At 40.4% G+C, this 20,702-nt stretch overlaps 1 pseudogene; it reads left to right on the top strand.

Annotated features, from left to right (window-relative positions):
* Window positions 1-466: 466 nt before the first annotated feature.
* The window catches only part of LOC139409758 (thiamine transporter 2-like), a 49,164-nt pseudogene continuing 28,928 nt past the window's right edge, over window positions 467-20,702 (top strand).

Below are 20,702 nucleotides of genomic sequence, written 5' to 3'. Positions count from 1 at the left end.
AGCATAACGTTTGATTAGCTGGTTTCTTTATAACTGTACCGTACCTCCCTTAGTACCCCTGTTTGACATGTTAAGGAGTAGAAAAGTATCTCATCCAAGGGCACTGAATCCAATTTCTCCTGCTGGGGGCAATAGGGCTTGAATCCTGCCAATGCTGCTTGCAGCTATATTTCCATATTCAATTCTGAGCTATGAAGTATGAAGGAGGTGGAGGGTGATATATTTATGACAACACCAACTCTTGGACTTCACCCCCGTATTTTTCATCTTAATGTTCCCTGTCTGGGTAGCTCTCCCTCTTCAAACCTCAGGGGGAACAACAACAATGGGAACAGCCAGGTGACTTTACAGTCAATCTCACCTTGGGTTTATCTCCACCCCCATATCACTGCAGATTAAACAGGCTGAATTAGACTGAGCTCAGCCCAGCCGTGGAGAGACGTCCCTGTGGAACAACAAAGAGACGATGGGGTTCTGCTGGGACTGGAGCAGGGAGTGTGGGCCTCACGGCAGAGGCTGGGTGGGCCCCACAGTGCTGCTCTGTATCTATGGCTTCTGCTCGATGATGAGGCCCTCTGAGCCTTTCCTCACGGACTACCTCACCGGGCCATACAAGAACCTCACCACCAAACAGGTATGGCACATCAACCGTTTATTCATTTATTGATTTAGCTAGAGAACTCATATCACAAATTATATTTTATAATAATGGCAAATGCTTTTATGTTAATTTATTGTTGTATGACATATCCTGCCATTTTCCTGATCTTTCCACAGGTTACAAGGCAAGTGTTCCCAGTATGTGCGTATTCCAACCTCTTCCTACTCATCCCAGTCTTCTTGGTGACAGATATCCTGAGGTACAAGCCTGTCATCGTCTTCCAGGCACTCAACTATATTTTGGCATTTCTGCTGTTCATCTTCAGCTCTGGTGTGGTGTTGACTCAGTGCGCCCTCTTCATTTACAGTATGGGCACCGCAGCAGACGTGGCTTACTATTCCTATATCTACAGTGTTGTCCACCCCCAGTATTACCAGAGAGTGACTAGCTATGCCAGAGGGGCTGTGCTACTGGGCTACACAGCGGGAGCCATGTTGGGTCAACTCTTGGTGTCCCTGGGAGGGGTTTCCATCTACTGGCTCAATGTCATTACCCTGGGATCCCTCTGTGTGGCTCTGTTGGCTGCCCTCCTCCTGCCCATGCCCCAGAGAAGCCTGGTCCTGGGGGGGACTCAGAATGATAACGGCCCATTGGAGGAGGTTGTGTCCAGTTCATGTGTATCCTGGGTTGTGTGGTGGCTGAGGAAGGGGAGGAGGACCGGGAGGGGGAAAATGAGAGCTCTGAAGAGGTTAGCGGTGGATTGTAAAGAGTGTTACTCCTCTGTGGCCGTGCTGTTCTTCTGTGTGTGGTCAGCCATGGGGAATTGCGGCTACCACCAGATCACAGGCTATGTGCAGCTCCTCTGGGCATCCAAACAGCCCCAATACAACTTCACAGAATACAATGGAGGGGTGGAGGCTGTCGCCACACTCTCAGGTAACATAACGATTCACTATAACACACTCGTCACATGACACTTGGTAACGCACTGGAGTTAAACCACATATTTTCTCCACTTTCACTCTCCTAACAAATGTTATTTAACATTGAACTTCAAGAGGACTGTGTATCATCAACTATTACACTTTATACAAGCTTTTAAGGAGATCCAGAACTACACATACTCTACTGTTCAAAATTTTGCGGTCACTTAGAAATGTCCTTGTTTTTGAAAGAAAAGCAAATGTTTTGTCTATTAAAATAACATAAAACGATTCAGAAATACAGCATAGACTGTGTTAATGTTGTAAACGACTATTGTAGCTTGAAAGGGCAGATTTTTTATGGAATATCTACATACTCCATTATCAGCAACCATCACTCCTGTGTTCCAATGGCAGGTTGTGTTAGCTAATCCAAGTTTATCATTTTAAAAGACTAATTGATCATTAGAAAACCATTTTGCAATTATGTCAGCACAGCTGAAAACTGTTGTTCTGATTAAAGAAGCAATAAAACTGTCCAACTTCAGACTAGTTGGGTATCTGGAGCTTCAGCATTTGAGGGTTTGATTACAGGCTCAAAATGGCCAGAAACAAAGAACGTTCCTCTGAAACTCGTTAGTCTATTCTTGTTCTGACAAATGAAGGCAATCCCATATGAGAAATTGCCAGGAAACCGAAGATCTCGTACAACGCTGTGAACTACTCCCTTCACTGAACAGCGCAAACTGGCACTAACCAGAATAGAAAGAGGAGTGGGAGGCCTCGGTGCACAACTGATCAAGAGGACGAGCACATTAGAGTGTCTAGTTTGAGAAACAAACGCCTTATAAGTCCTCAACTGGCAGCTTCAGTAAATAGTACCCGCAAAACACCAGTCTCAAAGTCAACAGTGAAGAGTCGACTCCGGGATGCTGGCCTTTTAGGCAGATTTTACCCAATGCACAGCATTAATTACACTGGCTAAAAGACTGCCTGAATTACATTGCATTAATTACACTGCATTAATTACATTTGCATTAATTACACTGGCTAAAAGACTGCCTGAAATTTTGGTGGGATGGAGTTTTGGCCTTACATGGTGACATCACCATGCAGTAAATTAGTTGATACTCCAATAAGAAAGAGAGTTCCAAACTTCTCCCTCAATTACAGCTATATGACAATGAACTTGGCACTAGGAATGTTATTGGAATTGGTGAAAAGCATGAACCAAGACTGTTTTGCATGAACATGTAATATATTCCGGCTATCAAAAACCCTTATCCTCTTCACATATGAGTTCTACAAACGTTGGAGTTATATTCCATAAAAAAACAGTGTTATCAGAATAAACTCATCCACTCCAAACAACACACAGTTCATAGAAAGGTCAAAGGGTTATGTTCTCTCCATCCATCTTGTCTCTAAAACCTCCTGCCAGGATCAAAGGCTCGCTCTGTAATACAAATTACCAGGAATGTGTCCCCGCTTATTTCATTTCAATGTATGTAATTGTCTGACTCTCATGGAGGGATTAAAGACAACGCTAAGCTATTAGCAGGTCTATCTCATAACCCTCTTCAGATGGAAGGCCTCTCCTTCTCCTTCTCCTCCCCCTCTTTATCCTCCTCTCCGTTTCCTCTCTTCCTCCCCTCCTCTCCTTCTTCAGAATGAGATGAATTCCATCAGGTGAAACTATACTCTCCTCAGGCCCAGAAATTGATTAAATACATCTCTAATACAGAGAGCGGTCAGCAGTGCTTATAAACCAGCTATTATTGATCTGCCAAGGCGGGATGGGCCAATGAATATAGGCGTTAAGTGGATTAAAACAAGCCCAAGCTAGCTATAGTAGCCTATATTGCGTTAGCATCACAGTGATATGGAGATAATACAGGGTCCTTTCCTTACTTGGTCTTGTCTCTTTCATTGTTACAATTCTGACTTACAGTTTATGTATGGACTACTCTATAGCGCAAAAGAAACATGATCAGTGGTGTATTTGGTTAAGGACTTCTTTTACCGCATTCACCTCAGTTCTACCAGATTAGTGAGATTGTATCTACCTGTGTTCCAGGGGCGGCAGCCTCCATAGCTGTGGGTCATGTGTCTCTGGACTGATCAGTGTGGGGAGAGCTGGTCCTGGGTGTGTTTACTGCTCTGACTGCTGGAGTTCTTTACCTGATGGACCTGACCAACAGCATCTGGATATGCTACGGCTGCTACGGACTCTTCAAAACCATCTACATGGAGCTCATCACCATCTGCACGTAAGAGATATTTCAACCATAGGAAATATCAAGTTTAGGGACTGGGCAGTCAATCAATCAATCATTATTTTACTGTACAAAGTAGAATCCTGATTGAGGTGACTCTATGTCTAATGATTCCCATTGTGTGTCTCTGTCAGGTTCCAGATAGCCCAAGGCTTGAGCAGGGAGCGCTATGCCCTGGTGTTTGGTGTAAACAGCTTTGTGGGCATGGCCCTGCAGAGTCTTCTCACAGCCATTGTAGTCAACACCAAGAGCCTGCAACTCACCATCACCTCACAGGTACAGCAGAGAGAGAAAAAAATATATATATTTACATTTTATTTTTACCCCTTTTTTTCTCCCCAATTTCATGGTATCCAATTGTTTAGAGACTATCTTGTCTCATCGCTACAACTCCCGTACGGGCTCGGGAGAGACGAAGGTTGAAAGTCATGCATCCTCCGATACACAACCCAACCAAGCCGCACAGCGCGCATCCAACCCGGAAGCCAGCCGCACCAATGTGTCAGAGGAAACACCGTGCACCTGGCAACCTTGGTTAGCACGCACTGCGCCTGGCATGCCACAGGAGTCGCTGGTGCCCGATGAGACAAGGATTTCCCTACCGGCCAAGCCCTCCCTAACCCGGACGACGCAACGCAATTGTGCAGACCTCCCGGTCGCGGCCGGTTACGACAGAGCCTGGGCCCGAAACCAGAGTCTCTGGTGGCACAGCTGGTGCTGCAGTAAAGCGCCCTTAACCACTGCGCCACACCACTGTGACTACCACACACACAAGTACTCACCTCACTGAAATGAAATAATCTTACAAGCAATTACTGACAGTTACAGTTTGCAAGAACATACTGAAACATCAGAAAAAGTGGTAGGTATTTTGTAACTACTTGTACTTTTTAGCTTATAACATAGTAATAACATAGTAATAACAACATGTTGTTAGTTACACTGGTAGTTACTGTGTTAGAATAATTTTGTAATGTAGCCTAATAAGAGTATTCCTCTCATCTCCTTCCTCTGGCAGTTCTTGGTCTATGCCAGTTACTTTGCTGCCATGGTCGTGATATTCCTTATCAGAGGAGTGTATACTCTTCTCCAGAGCCGATTGATGGAGCTCATCCCAGCTGAGGGCCAATCAGAGAGAAGAACTGACCTGCCACAAGTCTCACCTCTGGCATGACACTCAAACAAAGGGAAAGATCATACAACGCTGTCACCACACCTAGCCTAAATGGAGAACAAACCGATGTAAAGGATACACAACCACCTGTATTACAATTATTTATGTCAAAGAAGTGCAATATCTGTATTTAGCCACAAGACAGCACTGTAACCTTATGAACATGGCCAATGTTGTTTCAAGTTTCCAGCTGACTCTTTACTAGCCTGAGTGCAAGTCTGTTTCTGCCATAGAGATTCTATTCAATTACTAGAGGGACTATGTCATAAACCATTAATGTTCCAGATTGAAGTGAAAATGTCAGCCATATTGTTCAGGGAAAAATCCAAACCAGTCTAATTACAATTAATGTCAGTAGAAGCCAAGTCGTGAGTTTACATATACAGGAAAATTAAAGTAAGGCATGTGATTTATCAGAAATTGTGTAATAGAATTATTTTAAACATAAAATATTGTCATATAATTATAATGTTGGCCCTTTGTCCCTACTCCTGCAACGAAATAATCATGTTCAGAATTTTATCAACAATTTCAAACACCACTAATTTTGAAAAAAAAGGTATTTCTGTCAGACATTACAACCTGTCTGAGCTTATGAATCTATATATAGAAATATACTACCATTCAAAAGTTTGGGGTCTTGGTCTTGAAAGAAAAGCTAATTTTTTTTGTCCATTAAAATAATATCATATTGAGTGTAGACATTGTGAAATAGAGTGTAGACATTGTTTTTTTTTTTGTTGTTTTTTTTTACCATTTTTTCTCCCCAATTTCGTGGTATCCAATTGTTGTAGTAGCTACTATCTTGTCTCATTGCTACAACTCCCATACGGGCTCGGGAGAGACGAAGGCTGAATGTCATGTGTCCTCCGATACACAACCCAACCAGCAATACTGCTTCTGCGGAAGCCAGCCGCACCAATGTGTCAGAGGCTACACCGTGCACCTGGCAACCTTGGCTAGCGCGCACTGCGCCCGGCCCGCCACAGGAGTCGCTGGTGCGCGATGAGACAAGGAGATCCCTACCGACCAATCCCTCCCTAACCCGGACGACGCTAGGCCAATTGTGCGTCGCCCCACGGACCTCCCGGTCGTGGCCGGTTACGACAGAGCCTGGGCGCGAACCCAGGGACTCTGATGGCACAGCTGGCGCTGCAGTACAGCGCCCTTAACCACTGCGCCACCCGGGAGGCCCGAGTGTAGACATTGTTAATGTTGTAAATTACTATGGTAGCTATAAGCGGCAGATTTTTTAATAGAATATCTACATAGGCATACAGAGGCCCATTATCAGCAACCAACATTCCTGTGTTCCAATGGTACATTGTGTTAGCTAATCCAAGTTTGAATATCTGGAGCAAAAGCATTTGTGGGTTCGATTACAGGCTCAAAATGGCTAGAAACAAAGACCTTTCTTCTGAAACTCGTCAGTCTATTCTAGTTCTGAGAAATGAAGAAATTGCGAGAAATTGCAAATATATATATAAGGATCTGGTAGCCTAAGCCAGCTGGTTATGTTAAACACTTCTCCAATAATTATTGAGATCTGATATTTTATAATGGGCATCTAACGTTAGCTACTCCATACAGTCAATTTGGCTTGCTTGCTTGCAATCAGATTTCAGCTCAAAAGATAACATCTGCTAGCTAGCTAGCCTTGACCAAGATTAGCCCTGCATCTCACAACACAAACTGTAGCTGATAAAATTGCCTTGCTAAGAAAAAGTTAGCTAGCTAGCACACCAGACAGACACTTTGCTTTTCGACCATCCAGAGCAAAGGAATTTAACGTTAGCTAATATTACAGACCTTACCTTATGTATTAATTCAGTACATTCCCCCCTCTCTCCTTGCGAATGTCTTCTTGTCATTATAATATGAATTTGCACTGACTGAACAATACTGATAGGTTCTAAATTAACAGAGTCAATAACTCATGGATTCTTAATCAAGCTCAAACCAAATGTATTCACCCACTGGGCCATACAGTTGCATAAGACAAAGAACATATTAACACAGGCACTTGTATTTAACCCTTTCTCCTATATTGAGCCCCTCCTTGCACATCTGAGCAGCCAATTCGCCTCTGTTGCTTTCCGGAAGATTAGTGATATGTGTTCTTCCTCACTTCATCTAACCTGACCTCTGCCTAAATTCCTCACTCCTCCCCAACTCAAGACTGTCATGTTGACTTGGACCAGACTTGTATCTCTACTCCTCCCATAGGATCCCTGATGGTTAATAATAACATATCCTGACCGAATGTACATTTTATACATTCCCCTCTCTCCTTTTGTGACATGAATAAGTATATTTCATATTTTCGCATTTGTAAGTCAAAACCCATCAATAGGGTGTCAAGTTACTTTTCAGTATGTTCCCAAAAAGAAAAAATTGACATCCACATAAGCAGCACTTTGTGTGAGTACACAGATGCACCTAGTTAAAACAGCAATATCATTGCTTGCTAGCACAACTGAACCTGTACGCAATTCAAAAGAAAACGCCATGCTTGTTAAAACTTCTTAAGGCTAGGGGGCAGTATTCGGAAGTTTGGATGACTGAGGTGCCCAAAGTAAACTGCCTGTTACTCAGGCCCAGAAGCTAGGATATGCATATGCAGTGGTAGTATTGGATAGAAAACACTCTAAAGTTTCTAAAACTGTTAAAATAATGTCTGTGAGTATAACATAACTGATTTGGCAGGCGAAGCCCTGAGGACAATCCAAGCATTGGATGGATTGGACATGTCAATGTTGTTCTATGGGAAAGCCTAATTATTAGTACCCAAATTGCAGATCCTATGGCTTCCACTAGATGTCAACAGTCTTTAGAATTTGTTCAATGTTTTTGTTTTGAAAAATGAAGACGTTTTCGTATTCTTTCTAAGTGTCACTCAGGAGGACTCTAGTGTTTTGGTGTGCATGAATGAGAGCGCGCTTCTCGTTGTTTTTCTCCGGTACTGAAAAGAGTTTATTCCGTCTTAAATTTGATTGATTATTTACATGTTAGGGTACCTGAGGTTGGATTATAAACGTTGTTTGAAATGTTTGAACCTAGTTTACAGGTAACTGATTAGATCCTTTGTAGGCATGTTGGGCGAGTTGGAACGGGTGTATTTCTGAATCAAATGCGCCAAATAAATGGACATTTTGGGAATATAAAGAAGAACAAAACAATCGTTCATTGTGTAACTGGAAACTTTGGGAATGCAAAAAGATGAAGATCTTCAAAGGTAAGCAATTTATTTTATCGCTATTTCTGACTTCCGTGATGCATCTGCTTGGTTGGAAAATGTATTTAATGCTTTTGTATGCGGGGCGCTGTCCTCAGATAATCGCATGGTATGCTTTCACCGTAAAGCCTTTTTGAAATCTGACAAAGCAGCTGGATTAACAAGAAGTTAAGCTTTTAAATGATGTAAGACACTTGTATCTTCATGAATGTTTAATATTACGAATTTAGTATTTTTGAAATCGAACCCGGTAACGGGATTCTAGCCATAAGGGATCCCTAAGAGATTGGTTAGAGCTAACACTATAAATTACCTAACTGTATAAATGAGACTATTTTCAACACATCAACTGTTTTTGGACAATTTATTTTTAACCAAGTAAGACAAATAAATGTTTATTGGGCTCCCGAGTGGCGCAGCAGTCTAAGTCACTGCAGCTCTGTGCTAGAGGCATCACTACAGACCCTGTTTTGATTCCAGGCTGTATCACAAACGGCCGTGATGGGAGTCCCATAGGGTGGTGCACAATTGGCCCAGTGCCTGGGGTTTGGGGGGTACGTTGTCATTGTAAATATTGTCAATTGTAAAATTGTACATTTCTTCTTAACTGATCTTGTCTAGGTAAATAAAAATAAAATGAGAGAAGGAACAACCAAAACATTGTGCAAAAAAGGTATCCTGTCATCAACAGACTGTCCAGTTAAATAGAGTTAACATGTTTATAATCAAGTTGACATGTTTATAATAAGGTTTGTAGTCTAACGATTACCGTCACCGCCTTAGAAACTGAAGGTACTGGGTTTGCCTCTCAGAGGATACATTTTGACCATTCTCTTTAGTGTATAGTTTTGACACAGAATGCTTAATTGCATTTATTAGGTGGCTCTTAAAATAGCCTTTGGGTTTGTGGAGTTGCAGGCAAGTGAGAGTGGTGGTGTGTACTACTGCGTGCGTCTTGCTAGAACGGAGGGGAGACCAGCTCTCAGATTATCAAGGAAGAAAGAGGTCGTTGCCCTCATCCATGAGATGCACGCTATACAGTACTGCCCAGGGACACTTATGGCAGATTGTGGGCATGGTCCTGCAAGCTGGCCCATGTGGAAATGACAAAAAACATTTGCCAATTCAAAAGCATGCAGTACACACGGTACATCGCACACTATAAATATTTAACATGTATGTTCTAATCCAAGTCTGTGAGTACTCTCACATGTTTTCTTATTTATACAGCCATTTACAAATGAGGACATGTGTGCTCTTTTACTGGAGATGGACAGGTGTGTACAGTACATCATTACTTAGGACATTTGTAGCTGAAGTTTTTAGAGCACCTATCTATATTCATATTTGTTAATATGACTATTTTTCTTAAGTGTTTTGAACTTGTTTCTCAGCAGTTTGTCATTTGTTGTAGTGTTTATATCAGGAGTTATCAAAAGCCTGCATTGTGCAGGCTTTTCTGTTCAAGCTCAGTGCTACCACACCCGATTCTACTACTCAGCTGTTCATCAAGACCTCAGCTGTTCATCAAGGCCATGAATAGTAGAATCAGGTGTGATAGAACTGGGCTTGAACAAAAAAGCCTGTATAAACCCGTAGCTTGTCAAAATCAATTGTGGCCATCCATGAATTTTATTTACAAAGTTGAGTATATCTGATGAATGTACATTTGGTTGTAAATGTTATGTTTAGTGATAATTCACTTTTGTTTACAGGTAATGTCATTCTAGGCTTTTCTTCAGTAAACTACAATGTACATTTTCATGTAAATAGTTAATGGTTACATGTTTATTATTTGTGTATTCTCCAGGAGCTTGATCGTGTGTCTTGAGAGATAAAGACATTTTTTCCAGTTTACTCAATATTGGCTTAATGATTTTCATTTTTTTTAGCTTCCCTCTGTAAGATCATATGTTAATATTAAATAAATACTAACAACTACATTATTTCTGTTGCCATTTGATATTATTGTTTACCTTTATTTAACTTTGATTTTTGAGTTTCAGACTAATGATATTTTCACTTAAAACAAAAAAGATTGTTTTGAATTCTCTGTCCATTTTCTCAATATTCTGTACATTCTCTGGTTCTCTGTCTCTTCTCTGTCCATTCTCTGATTCTCTGTTCATTATAAATAACATCCGAGGATATCCTGGAGCTAATATTTTAGATGAAGAGTCTTGTTTACCTGTTCTGATCAATCAATCAAAATGATTCAGGTTGTTTATGATAGGATGAGATGATTGGTGGGTGATTGGTTTGTTCATATTTGGGAGATGTTATTCTAGTGTCCGGTTAAATTTGAATGTCTATTTTGCAGATAATATATTATAATATTTGTACTTGTTGTTGGCAGTTGATGTCAATTTCAAGGAATTTACCCTGTTGTATTATGTTGACGCATTGCTAAGTCTACCTTTATGTTCCCATTTGTCTGCAACAGGTGTTCACAGAGACTAGAGGGCGGGGTGGGGTACTGTGCAAACAGACTATGTACACATCCTATTCTCTCTATCATCATCATACCATACTGCTTCCTCTGGACAGGAAATGACAACCTTAAATGTGCATGTCACAAAGATGATGTATCTGAGTGTCTGATTTCCTTCTCTACTCTCTCTTTCTTTGACTTTTGCTCTGTCACTTATTTAATAAAATACCTGATAACAGTAAAAAAATAAGTCAGGACATAGTATGTTTAGTGTGTTCCCATGTCTCAACTGTCACAAACAAAGAATGTCATATAGGTGTACAACACTACATGAAACAGAACAAAACAATGATTTATTATCTGTTTCTTCTCTGAAAACACGAGACCCCCCCCCCTCACAAACACACACACACACACACACACACACACACACACACACACACACACACAGATGTAGGATCTTAATTTGAGGCAGTTTGCTACAGCAGAAAAATAATCCTGCAGCAACAGGAAATTTGAGTTATTATCTGGATTATGATTAATGCACATTTTTATAGTGGTTTATACATTTTCCGTAATGGAAACTAATGTATTAAGCAGGGGGACACGTCTGGCACTGCAGGATTTTAGTCCCTGGCGGCATAGTGTGTTACTGATGGTAGGCTTTGTTACTTTGGTCCCAGCTCTATGCAGGTCATTCACTAGGTCCCCCCCGTGTGGTTCTGGGATTTTTGCTCACCATTCTTGTGATCATTTTGACCCCACGGGGTGAGATCTTGCGTGGAGCCCCAGATCGAGGGAGATTATCAGTGGTCTTGTATGTCTTCCATTTCCTAATAATTGCTCCCACAGTTGATTTCTTCAAACCAAGCTGCTTACCTATTGCAGATTCAGTCTTCCCAGCCTGGTGCAGGTCTACAATTTTGTTTCTGGTGTCCTTTGACAGCTCTTTGGTCTTGGCCATAGTGGAGTTTGGAGTGTGACTGTTTGAGGTTGTGGACAGGTGTCTTTTATAGTGATAACAAGATCAAACAGGTGCCATTAATACAGGTAACGAGTGGAGGACAGAGGAGCCTCTTAAAGAATGAGTTACAGGTCTGTGAGAGCCAGAAATCTTGTTTGTTTGTAGGTGACCAAATACTTATTTTCCACCATAATTTGCAAATAAATTAATTTAAAATCCTACAATGTGATTTTCTGGATTTGTTTTTTCTCATTTTGTCTGTCATAATTTAATTGTACCTATGATTAAAATGACAGGCCTCTCTCATCTTTTTAAGTGGAAGAACTTGCACAATTGGTGGCTGACTAAATACTTTTTTGCCCCACTGTATATAGTAAGTAAATAACCCATATTAGTCAATCCTTGTGTTGTGTAAGATTTGATATGTGTGTGGGGGGGCATTAATTCAGGCTGATCTTTTCCACCCACCCACCACTTGCCCAGCCCCAGTACATCACTCTGACGCATACAGGGTCTTCCTTTGCCTCTCCGCATAAATATGTGACATTACTCCCAGAGGAAGCCACAGAATGCCACTGACTAGCATCGATCCAACCACCAGAGATATTACACCCATGCCTCACTTCACCCCAAGATATATTGTTCCCATCAGTGCTACCATTTAATGCCAGGGAGCAGAGTCTGAAATGTCACTGGGCACCTAATTGGGAAGAAAGAGGAAGCAGTGTATATCAGTCACGGCCTGTGATCAGATTAATACCAGAGGGAGGGGAGTCGTGACGGGAGGTAAAGAACAAGATCTGTCACACAGAATTAAACTAAAGTAGCTACATGCCGATTTTCCATTGACAATTTACCCTGGTGTTTAACCCAAAATACCTTTATTTTTCCATCTACGCAGAACGGCACCCATGTCTCACTGGGCCATGGTTACGTTTGACGTGCCCTGACTTGGGGCAAAGCCCAGACCCTGGGACCCCTTCAGTTTGTATTGACATAACAATGGCTAACTTTGAAATTGAACACCTCACAAAGCAAATGTCTTTCATGATGCAGAAGTTGATTCTATTCGCCCCAAGTCCTTTGTGTCACACTCCTGATGGAAACACAACTAGACTAGAGCTAAAACACTGGTGACCCAATTGTGTGGGGGTAAGTCTCATTGGAAAAACCCAAACAGTATAGAGACTAGTGTCCCCTATGCTTTTGTTTGTCCAACTACAATGCAGATGCAACCTCTCATCTCGCTCTCTTTCTCTCTTGCTCACTTCAATAACATTTAGTTCAAAGAGATTTTTTGGAATGGGAAACATATGTTTACATTTCCATAGCAAGTGAAATATACAATAAACAAAGTGAAATAAACAAAAATGAACAGCAAACATTACAGTCACAAAAGTTTCAAAGGAATTGAGGGATTTCAAATGTGATATTATGGCTATGTACAGTGTTGTAACGATGTGCAACTAGTTAAAACACCAGTCTCAACGTCAACAGTGAAGAGGTCAACTCCGGGATGCTGGCCTTATAGAAAGAGTTCCTCTGTCCAGTGTCTGTGGTCTTTTGCCCACAATCTTTTATTTTTATTGGCCAGTCTGAGATATGGCTGTTTCTTTGCAACTCTGCCTAGAAGGCCAGCATCCCGGAGTCGCCTCTTCACTGTTGATGTTGAGACTGGTGTTTTGCAGGTACTAGTTAGTAAAGCTGTCAGTTGAGGACTTGTGAGGCTGTTTCTCAAACTCTCTAATGTACTTGTCCTCTTGCTTAGTTGTGCACCGGGGCCTCTCACTCCTCTTTCTATTCTGGTTAGGGCCAGTTTGTGCTGTTCAGTGAAGGGAGTAGTACACAGCGTTGTACGAGATCTTCAGTTTCTTGGCAATTTCTCGCATGGAATAGCCTACATTTCTCAGAAGAAGAATAAACTGACGAGTTTCATTAGAAAGTGCTTTGTTTCTGGCCATTTTGAGCCTGTATTCGAACCCACAAATGCTGATGCTCCAGATACTCAACTAGTCTAAAGAAGGACAGTTTTATTGCTTCTTTTAATCAGGACAACAGTTTTCAGCTGTGCTAACATAATTGCAAAAGGGTTTTCTATTGATCTATTAGCCTTTTAAAATGATAAACTTGGATTAGCTAACACAATGTGCCATTGTAACACAGGTGTGTGCTGGTTACTGATAATGGGCCTTTGTACAACTATGTCCATTTTCCATTAAAAAATCTGCCGTTTCCAGCTACATTAGTCATTTACAACATTAACAATGTCTACACTGTATTTCTGATCAATTTGATGTTATTTTAATGGACAGCAAATTTGCTTTTCTTTAAAAAACAAGGACCCCAAACGTTTGAACGGTAGTGTACCTATGGTGCTGATGTTTAGGCCAAGTTATGTACAGTTTTTTGTGTGCTCTAGGGCAACGGTATCTAGATGGAATTTGTGTTTGTGGTCCTGGCAACTGGACCTTTTTTGAACACCAGGTCTGACAGAATCTGTGCAAAAGATCCAGGTGTGGGCCCTCCAAGCATTGCAGAGCTGGCTACAATTTCAATTTCATCCCCCTGAAAAGGTAGAACAAATATTACAACAAATGTTATGGCTGTACTCAAATATGCTGGTTGATAAAATACCTGTATTTATGGGAAAGATGTTTGAAAAGGGTATTTTGTTCTTAAATTATATTGTAAATTGGAATGGTCGAGTTATGTATTTCATGGAATTGTACAGGAAGGTCTGCTCAATTCAAGAGTACAAACAATTGATTACAGAGGCAGGTGGCAGCGGGAAGAGGTAGGGAACTGGTCTGTCTGCCCAATATAAAGGATCAAAACTGTCAGAGGAATAAAAATAGCATAAATAGGAAAGTACACATAATAGGAAGTTCCACATAATAGAAACAGGTTAAGGGTTTACATTTCCCTCAACTTGTTAAAAGACAACAACCTTCAATCATTACTCATCGTCCCTATCTACAGGGGGAAATGGGGACTCATCCAGAGTTGGCAGCTCATTAGTTTCACCATCCTCTGGAGGAGCAGAAAACATGATTGCTGCTGAAATCTTATCAGCCAGAGAGGCACAGATCTCCTTACAGCATGTTAATAACATTTCACAGGGACGAGAGAGAGAACACGTTATAACAGTTTCACACCAACCTTGCTAAGAATTAGATTGGGGCAAGATTAGCCCAAACTACAATCTAGTGGCTTTCCTCACCTTTTAGGGCACAGCTCTGTCTCTAGAAGCCTTTCCAAATCATAATTATAACTATTGATAAATTATCCAACCCAAATGTAGAATGACAGTCCTTAGTACTTCACGTTGTTTCTATCACTTTAATTTTAGACCCTCAACTTAGCACACATTGATACTAGCAGAATGTACATTTACATTTCACGTATTTTTCTAGCATCTTATCTTTTCTCATCATGGCCCCCATTTGTGGTATTGACAGATTGTATCTCAATACATTCTTGTCTAAATTATAGTACATTTTTCACTGTGCAGACCTCCACAATCAATCTGATAGCCCAAATAAACAATTTTGGATAAGCCTAAATAAATTACGGGCATGGCTGACCACAAACCTCCATCCCCGGCACTCATCCTTCCTGGTGTTCTTCTTCAGATATTGTTTCAGTTCGTCCTTTTTAATGGCACATGTTCAAATTGGATGGCCCTTGATAATGTCTCTCACCTGAGCCACCAATGTCCTTTACAGTCCATTATGTCTTTGTCAATTTCACCTACCAGTACACCAACAGCATGAGAAAAATGTGGATGGGATCACTCTCCATGCTCACTCCACATGGACCCATGTCACACTCCTGAGAGAAAAAGCAGTTGATAACTTTGACTGGATGCTGTGTACAGGTTGCTGTCTCGGACTCAGGTCTCATGTTAGAAGTGGTGAAGGACCCTATTGAATGCCATTTTTGCCATTATTTCATCCAGTTAGAGGGGGTGTTGAGGTTCACACTGTTTTTGGCCGAATGATCTTCCAGATACCATCTGTGGTCACCTTTTCCATAGCCTCGATAGAGGATAGACCAGAACAATAGTAGTTTAGGGTATTTCTAATTTACTGCATGACAAATTATTATTACTACCTGATTCAGGAAATCCAGACATCTAAACAACAACAACAACACTTCTTCATATAAAAGTAGAGGTGGAGGCAACTTCAAAAATTGAAGTAACTGTCATTCGTTACCAACATCTCTTTTTTCCTTTTACAGGCAAACGTGAAGAAAATGTTTGCTTATTTACCAAAGGGCCCCAGGGGACCAGTAATTCCCCCTTTGGACACATGACTCACATCGTGATTCATGCGTCCAAAAAAACCAACAACACTGCCTGTTAAATCTAAAATAAACAGATTGCAATAAATCTCTCTAAATAATTGTATCCCGTAAGCGCTCTCTCTCTCTCTCTGTCCTTCTCGTGGTCCGAATCACACAGAGGACTATTGATAAATTATAAACTTCTTAATTATTTGTGTTTGCATAGCCCATTAAAAAAAACAATGTCGCCTGTCTTTCTAGTGAGTGTGATTAGGCCTCACCAGGAAATCAGAAGAGCGGTCAGAGGTCAGTCAGCCCTATTAAGTGAGTGTTTTTTTCCTCTACCTCAGACATTATTTAAAGATATTTGAAGAACATTTCAAACATTTTGAGTATCAGGTTTACGTTGGGTTTTCCAATTAATTTATTCTAATCAAGAGAATTTACATGTGTGCAACCACAACTCTAACAATAAAAACATTCATTTATGTACAGCATCCTTTCGAACCTGTGAAAAACCCACTAAAAACAAATAAAAAGACCCCACACTTTTAAATTAAACAGAATGTTAACCACTAAGAAGTATTCATTAACAGGTGGGTTGTGTGTGGGTGCCAGCGTGTGTGTAGCAACAATCGTAGGGTAAACACAAACAAAATGGCCAGGCCTTGCTTAATTTGGGAGGACACTTAACGGCTGGATCCAGGTACTTTTAACTGCTCTCCCAAGGCACCTGCCTCAGGAAGCCTTTCAAAGGGAGAGATGCATAATAATTGATAAATATATTTTTTAAACTTGGTAGCGGACATTCTATCAGTCCTGGAAGAAAGAAAATAAACTTGTATTTAGTTTTCACTATGCTACATTTTATTCAGTCCTAAACATTCTTAATCATTAATTGAGTTAACTGCATGTTGGGCAGGAAGTCTTAATAAACGCATGCGTATACAGAATTATACTTCAGACACATTTATACTTCAGACAGACACATCAGATGATATGGTGTCCCGTAAAGCTGAATTGGGCACCTTCTAAAGCAAACCACTCTCTTGTAATCTTAATATTTTTAACCTGTTGCATTGACATACAATTCTGTACAAACTGTCACAAATTTCCCCACTGTGTCTCTCACAGCCTGTTTGAGGTCAGTGTGTACTGGCAGCTATGTAGTGTTCCATAGGAAGCTCACTTTAAATCACAAACAACAGATTACTTAAACACAAGAGCAGTGGACCAGGCCTTGAAGAGTGAGCAGCCTCTAATTTATTATCAGTCCCAATGCTCAATCTTCATCAAATTACTAAAATATGGTATTATTAGATTGCTATCTAAAAGCCAATTACCATTCACTTTGTTACTTTCACTAGTCTCCATAATATATTTCCTTCAACTAGTATTCCCTTCTTCCCAATAGGAAGACCTTCTTAATCTACTACTTATACACACGGATCACTCTCAAACTGTCACGACTCCCGCCGAAGTTGGCTCCCCTGCCTGTTCGGGTGGTGCTCGGCGGTCATCGTCACCGGCCTACTAGCTGCCACCGATCCCTTTTTCCTTTCGGTTAATTTTGTCTCATTAGTTACACCTGTTCCTATTTTGTGTGTTCTTGATTTGCTTCCCTATTTAGCGTGTGGAACCCGCCCCTTTGTTGTGCGGGATTATTTTGGTGTTCACGTTTGTGTCGTTGGTGTTGTTTGTGCTCCGGACGTGTTACCCGTTGTTTTGGGTTGGTCAGTGTTTTGCGCCCTGTGTGTTTGGGCGTTTACTTTTGGTGCCGGAATAAAGTGCATCTTTCCCCTGGAACTCTCTGCTCTCTGCGCCTGATTCCTATCTACACACCTAGTCAGCCGTGACACAAACAACATTCTGCTTTCCCCCCTAACGCAAGGTGTAAAACAAAACATAACAAACATGATAACGTTCTCCATATTGGAAGGCATTGTTTTCTTTTCAGTATACCTTCATAAAGTTACTCTATATTTTTATTACTAATATCTGTTGGATATTCACTTTCTGCTTCAATATTTATTAAATGTCTATTTTTTTAAGATTCATACATAATGCTTTGGAGGGATCAATATGTATTAACTGGGTTGGCACTGTCTCATTCCCTAGTAGATGTCACTCTCCATCCATAATAAGTCTGGCACCTGAGGCAGCAGGGAAACAGATACAGTCTCCAATTTGCCTACTCACGAATTGGTTTAGAATGTCATCATTTGGGATATCAACAAAAACTATGTTCAGCATTCATTAGTTCTATTTAACAAGGTGTGGGGTTCATTTCAAAATGCCAGGGTGGAGGAAATCTTCTAAGCATTCATCAGTTCTATTGGTTAGGGGAAGTCAAGTCCTGTGCAATGCTTTAACCTTATCATACCTCATATTATCCATAAAGGGACCACTCTGAACATGATCTTTTATACCACTTTACGTAAGTCTACGTGTGGGTGTGCATGTTGTATATTATTATTTTTTTCTATTGTTACTTCATCAGATCGTCATAATAACATAATTACACTCAAAATTATGTTACTTTAACTGCGGAACCCCTCGACAAAATTCTTCTGAAAAGGCAGCTCGCGAAATTCAAAAATATGTTTTAGAAATATGTAACTTTCACACATTAAGTCCAATACAGCAAATGAAAGATAAACATCTTGTTAATCTACCCGTCGTGTCCGATTTCAAAAAATGCTTTACAGCTGAAGCACAACATATGATTATGTTAGGTCAGAGTCAAGTCACAAAAACACACAGCCATTTTCCAGCCAAAGCTAGGAGTCACAAAAAGCAGAAATATAGATAAAATGAATCACTGACGTTTGATGATCTTCATCAGATAACACTCATAGGACATCATGTTACACAACACATGTAGGTTTTGTTCGATAATGTGCATATTTATATCCAAAAATCTCAGTTTACATTGGTGCATTACGTGCAATAATGTTTTGATTCCAAAACATCCGGTGATTTTGCAGAAATACTCATAATAAACATTGATAAAATATGCAAATGTTATTCACAGAATTAAAAATAGACTAATCCTCTATACAACCGCTGTGTCAGATTTAAATTTTAAAAAATACGGAAAAAGCATAATCTGAGAACGGCGCTCAGAACCCAAAACAGCCAGAGGAATATCTGCCATTCTGGCGTTAACAGAAGTTAGAAAAAACACTACAAATATTCACTTACCTTTGATGATCTTCATCAGAAGGCACTCCCAGGAATCCCAATCGACAATAAATGACTGATTTGTTCCATAAAGTTCCATAAAGCCCAACATTTAGCCACAAATGATGTATGCAATCAATCTTTTTGTTCTGTTTATGTTAAAAACATTCTAAAGGTGCCAACCGGAGAATTTCATTGTCTGAAGAAAAGCATTGGAACGAGAGCAAACTCTGTCGGGAGCGCGTGTCATGAGACCAAGGCTCTCAAGGGAAAATGCCTTGTGTCATGCACAAAGTAGATTTCCTAACCAACTTGCCAAAACTATAGTTTGTTAAAACTTCTTAGGGCTGAGATCCCATTAACGGGATCGGTATGACAACAGCCAGTGAAAGTTTAGGGCGCCAAATTCAAACAACAGAAATCTCATAATTAAAATTCCTCATGTTACACAATGCATGTTTGATTTGTTCGATAAAGTTCATATTTATATAAAAAAAATCTCACTATACATTGGCGTGTTATGTTTAGTAGTTCCAAAAACATCCAGTGATTTTGCAGAGAGCCACATCAATTTACAGAAATACTCATTATAAATGTTGATGAAAATACAAGTGTTTTACATGGAACTTTAGATGAACTTTTCCTTAATGCAACTGCTGTGTCAGATTTAAAAAAAGCTTCACGGAAAAAGCAAACCATGCAATAATCTGAGTACGGCGCTCAGAGACCCAACAAGCCAAAAAGATATCAGCCATATTGTGCAGTCAACAGAAGTCAGAAATAACATCATAAATATTCACTTACCTTTAATGATCTTCGTCAGAATGCACTCCCAGGAATCCCAGTTCCACAATAAATGTTTGTTGTGTTCGCTAATGTCCATCATTTATGTCCAAATAGCTACTTTTGTTAGCGCATTTTGTAAACAAATCCAAAATCACGAAGCGCGTTCACTAGGAGCAGACGAAATGTCAAAAACTTCCATTACAGTCCGTAGAAACATGTCAAACGATGTACATAATCAATCTTTAGGATGTTTTTAACATAAATCTTCAATAATGTTCCAACCAGAGAATTCTGTTGTCTTCAGAAAAGCAATGGAACGGGAGCTACCTCTCACGTGAACGAGCGTCACGTGTTTGTGGCACTCTGCCAGACCACTGACTCAAAGAGCCCTTATGAAACCCTACTTTACAGTAGAAGCCTCAAACAAGTTCCTAAAGACGGTTGACATCTAGTGGAAGACTTAGGAAGTGCAACATTACTAATATCCCACTATATCTTCAATAGGGAATGAGTTGAAAATTGACCAACCTTTATATTCCCACTTCCTGGTTGCATTTTTTTCTCAGGTTTTTGCCTGCCATATGAGTTCTGTTATACTCACAGACATCATTCTAACAGTTTTAGAGACTTCAGAGTGTTTTCTATCCAAATATACTATATGCATATATTAGCAACTGGGACTGAGTAGCAGGCAGTTTACTCTGGGAACCTCTGGGCACCTTACTCATCCAAGCTTCTCAATACTGCCCCAGCCATAAGAAGTTTTAACAAGAAATTTGTGGAGGGTTGGAAACGAGTTTTAATGACTCCAACCTAAGTGTGTAAACTTCCGACTTCAACTA

The sequence above is a fragment of the Oncorhynchus clarkii genome, chromosome 5 (genome assembly GCF_045791955.1).
Source record: "Oncorhynchus clarkii lewisi isolate Uvic-CL-2024 chromosome 5, UVic_Ocla_1.0, whole genome shotgun sequence".
Classification (NCBI taxonomy): Eukaryota; Metazoa; Chordata; class Actinopteri; order Salmoniformes; family Salmonidae; genus Oncorhynchus; species Oncorhynchus clarkii.
The sequence above is the reverse complement of the archived record's forward strand: the minus strand, read 5'-3'. Positions and strand labels throughout refer to the sequence as shown.